This window comes from Pinus tabuliformis, chromosome 2_2 (assembly GCF_031772625.1).
Source record: "Pinus tabuliformis cultivar Carrire ecotype Pingquan chromosome 2_2, CPIR1, whole genome shotgun sequence".
NCBI lineage: Eukaryota > Viridiplantae > Streptophyta > Pinopsida > Pinales > Pinaceae > Pinus > Pinus tabuliformis.
The window spans coordinates 618,024,360-618,029,240 of record NC_142300.1 but is presented as its reverse complement, the minus strand read 5'-3'; the positions used below and the strand labels follow the sequence as shown (position 1 = coordinate 618,029,240).

The following is a 4,881-nucleotide window of genomic DNA, read 5'->3' as shown; positions in this document are numbered from 1 at the left end:
AGCGTTTTTCTTTGAGGGAATCAGACCTTTGGTTTATTAGGAATATTAGGAATATTCGTTAATATTCGTTAATATTTGTTTAACTTCCTTTGGATTGGTAAAAAGGAAAGGGAAGGCTTCCATTCGGCAAAATGAGACCTTTTATCTCAACCAAAATGCCTGGAGGAGGGGGGGAGGGTGTTGGGGATTCAAAAATCTATACTAGTTTGGATTAGCTCTATCTATGAAGAGTCTATGGAGAGCTATGGATGTTCGTGTCTTTAGCATCAAATTATCAAGGGAAAATACTTCAAAAACATATATGTCACTGAATGGTTGAGATCTTATGACAAGTAAATTATTACCTCTGGTTCTATTATATGGACGGGTCTATTGGAAGCTTTTCCTTGGCTCTCCACCTCCCTGGCCTGGAAGGTAGGTAAGGGAAATCAGGTCATACTTGGGAAGGATCCCTTCATAGGAGGCACTACTTTTTACAAACTTTCTTAGGATTTGATTTCCCTCTTAAATGATCAGGGGTTGTACAATTCGAGACATGTTATGAGTTCAGGTCCATGAACACATCTCTCTATTAGCTAGAAAAACTCATGTAATCTAGGTTTTCATGGGCCCTTGGCTGTTGAATGAGACCATTTTGTAAAAGCCTTGTTTTCAACCGATATTTTCCTAAATAACGAAGAAGATTATATTGTTTAGAGTCGGAACACCTTTTCAGTTCAAGTTTCTACTAGATTGGCCTATGATTTTATCTCCTCTTCCTCTTTGGAAATCAAAGATATTTGGTGGCACAAAAAGATATGGAAATGGCCAATTCCTCAGAAACTTTGGTGCTTTTGCAATCTCTCTCTAGAAAACCTTTTTTTTGTGGGTTAATCTTCATATATATATATTTGTGTTTTGTGTTTGAGTGGGTCTGAATCTGTGGAGGACCTCTTTGTTCCGTTATGCCTTTTCTAGGGTCTTATTGAAAGAAGCTTTATCTATTTTTAGGCTTCAAGTCACTGGACTAATCTCTTCTTTTGAAACCTATCTCCACTGGTGGGATCAAAAGATGGGAAACTTTAAAACCTTGCCAATCTTTCTTGCCTAGGGCATTTGGAAGGTGAGGAACAAATTCATTTTTGAAGATTTGACTATCAAAACTAACTAGATTCTTCCTCAAATTTTTGTTTTTTCAAGGATTACACGAGATTTCCAAATCCCATCAATATTAGGAAATTTAGTTATCCCTTGGTTTCTCAGTTATGCATCATTGGCTTTTTTGATGGTACATCACAAGCAAACCAATCTGGTGGGGGTGATTTTATCAAGATCCACACTCTTCTCTCTTTCCATATTTAGTTGAAAATTGGTTCTGGAACAAATACTAAGGCCGAAATCACTGTTTGTTGGACATTCTTATTTTTTGCTTCCTACAAAAAAATTGGTTTTTTACAAGTTTGTGGGACTCAAAATGCTTTATTGACTGGTTATCAAGCTCCTCAAATTTACAGGTATTAAATTTATCTTACTGAAAATACATGAAGCAAAAATTTCAATACATCTCCTTTCAGCTCATACACATGGAATGTAGCATGAAAGAAAGCTCTCTCTGCGTTTGAAGAATACATTTTTTTTTAAAGAAAAAAAAATCCTATTTTCCTATAATATTAGTGTCTCTTAGTCAGTTCCAAGCTCTTAGCATTTCAATCAAACTGGATTTTGTGTTTTCACAATTGCTTCCCCAAATCTAAAAAGGGGAAGTGGCTCTTTTGGTTTAGATATTATAACAATTTTCTACAACATTACTCTACATTTCTCTTTTTGGGTTTACGAGCACAATAATGATATTTGTAGATTTATGAGTGTCATATTTACAGGCATTGTATTTTATGTTCTTAATTGTATATGCATAACAAAATTTGCATTGAAAAAAAATTAAAATTATACATAAAGTAGCATCTTTAAATCAACTTAAAACGTGAAAACAATTTGCCATACCATTTTGAATAATGATTATACTCCACTAATAAATAAGACCATTTTGAATAGTGATTATACTCCACTAATATATAAGACGGGATGATGATCCCCAATAATAATTCCATGGTATACGTTGAAAAATAAAAATAATTCCATGGTATGATGCCGATGTTTAACAAATTCCAAGTATGAAGGTGATGTTTAATAAATTCCATGATATTATGGCGATGTGTAAGAAATGAGGGTGATGTTTGCGATTTTAAAATCTCCTTACAGTGTAATTCTTATCAGGTCGCCAGATGCCTCTATGGAAGACCACCACGTCAAAACCTTGTGCGGTACGTACTGGTTCATTTCACAGCTTTCTTACCTTCAATATCGCTCACATCATCTCCATCTCCATCTTTGTCCGCACCCATGGGCTCTATTTTTGTTCCCACGCATCAGAAAGCTAGTTTATATTTTATTGGCAGATATCTAGCTAGCGAGGAACACAAATCCTATAGCAAGGAACACAACTTAGGGTTTGAAGGACACTGGACTTGGTTTGAAGGACACTGAACTTGTAAAAGAAAGAAATGGTAGCTTGATGTTTGTATGTTCTGTGAGCGAATAATGTCTTTCCTTTTTGGTTTCTCCTCTTCCTGATGGTATTCTACCACTGAAATTATTGTTCGAAATAACACCTGCAATACATGGATGTATACCGCCGGGGTATGGTATCGTACAGTGTATCGCCAATCTAACCTAGTTGCAGGGTTGCATTACATGGCATGGCGGAGGATCTATTGGGAAATAACCAAGTTGAATGGGGATTTATCCAACAATAATTTCAGTGGAAGACTACCATCGATCTGGAAGACTCATGGATTTCGAATCAACAGGTTATGGCTATATCGCGTTCATCTGTTATATGTCTTGATTTTGTGTATTAAAAGATTTTGTGTATTAAAATGGAAGAAGTTGAGTATGGGTTCGGTTTTTTGCGCATTGAAATGTCCGAAGGCCTTACCATTTGCAAATGGGGTTGTAGCGTTTTTCTTTGAGGGAATCAGACCTTTGATTTGCTCCATTTCCCTCTTCTTTGGCATTTGATAATTACTCTCAATTTATTTTTGCAATTTCATTTGCTCATCATTGTTGTGTTCTTTGCAGGTTGAGGAATTCTTACCAGTGGATTTAATAATATTTGCACCTTCATCTTTGAGAGTTCCAAAAACCCTGCATCTGTAATTTAGCTCTTTTATAATTCTTCTACATAGAATCGTTTATAACTTCGAAGCATTGATCATTGATGAAGCCCTAGACCTTTTGTTGCAGATTTTTTCTGCTCAATATGTTGGAGAGCTTACAGAAATCTCTTAATGTTAAGGGGGTTTACAAAGTCCCTCTTACTTTGTCGTTTAAGACTTCCTTTTGATCTTGCCTCTAAAGTCCCGGAAGAGGGTTTTGGAGCATTTTTTACAACGACAGAATTTGTGTTTTCAATGTAATCTCTATGCTGCCTACAATAAGGACATCCCTATAGCTCTTACTGATATGCACGATTGTGGCGTTGATGCGAAGATCAACATGAATTTCGATATGTTTTCTGGTTGTTTTTAATGCTTGTTTGATTGTCAAATTTGGTATAGGTTAAGGTTTTACGACCTGTTTTATTTTGCATAAATTCAAGTTTAATCAGAGGTTCCTGAAGTGAAAATGTCCTCTGAAAGGTAAAAATCTTAGATCCTCAAACATTGATTTGAACTTTATCGCAGTAAAACGTGAAACAAAAAAATCACAAAATTACGCTTATTCATGTATTGGGCTGTGTGCGATATTTCGCAGATGGATTGGGTTGTGATGGAAACAAAAATTTACTTGTTGGATTGCTCTAGATTGAAGATTTTTGGAATGAGTTATTATTCACTTGTATTCGTTACTGTATGGGTGTATGATGACCATCAACGTTTTGATGTCGCTGTTTTGCAAAATTTTCACCTTAGTTGTTGTGTTGACTTTACATGCTCACACATTTGATTGTGTTTGGTTAACATTTTTTGCATGGATTTTGGTTAAGTCTGGTTTTCTGTTTAGGAATAAGAGTTTTGTAGGGAGATTCTAGGTTTGGCAAATTTGCAGTTTCTTCTACTACTTGAGAACTTGAGACTATGGACGACTCTGTTCATCTGAGCTAGGTTTATATATACAATCAGGCATACTCAGGAGCTAGGAAATTTCTGTAGATAACTAGAGACCAGACTTGCCTTTTCAAGAACCGAGGAGCAAAGAAACTTCAGTGGGTAGTTAGAGACCAGACTCGCCTGTTGCAGTTAGATCTTATATTTCTATCGTGCAATTATTTTTAGGAAGACAATAGGTATTCAATCAAAGCTCTATAACGCGTGAGATTCGGCACAATGATTCACCTCAAAATTTCAACAAATAGGAATTAAGGGGTGAAGTAGTTGCGGAGTGAAAGTAGTTTCTTCCGCAGCCAACTTCTGAGATTAGTGAAAACTAATAAGTTTAGTTCTTGACTACAGAGCTTTTCACTGAACATAGATGGAGATAAGGAGTTAGTTAATTATTACGTTTTTTTGCATTCAGATGGGTTATTGTATGAAGAAGGGATGAGGACAATATTTGTGGCAAATCTTGCACCAACGGTTGCTTTCCTTCGTTCTTGATTGAACTTCCTCGTAATTATTCTGATCTACATAGTCGTATGGATATATGATGTCCTACAACAATTCGGTGGTGGACCATAATAACCTAATCAAGACAACCCCGAAAGGCCTTGCAAGGTGCATATTTATATATGTTAATTGACATGCAATCAAGTGGATCTTTACAAATCCACCAAAATTTGTTTAGGTTTTATTTTAAAAGATGTTCAAAGAAAATTAGCTTTTTCCCGATGATCAAACTTTCTCA

General features: G+C 35.7%; 1 long non-coding RNA gene across 1 annotated transcript; it reads left to right on the top strand.

Annotated features, from left to right (window-relative positions):
- Positions 1-2,306: 2,306 nt before the first annotated feature.
- LOC149194168 (uncharacterized) lies at positions 2,307-3,567 on the top strand. Its single transcript, XR_016255032.1, has 2 exons — positions 2,307-2,846; positions 3,118-3,567. It is a non-coding gene; the product is annotated as an uncharacterized LOC149194168 (long non-coding RNA).
- The last annotated feature ends 1,314 nt before the right edge of the window (positions 3,568-4,881 follow it).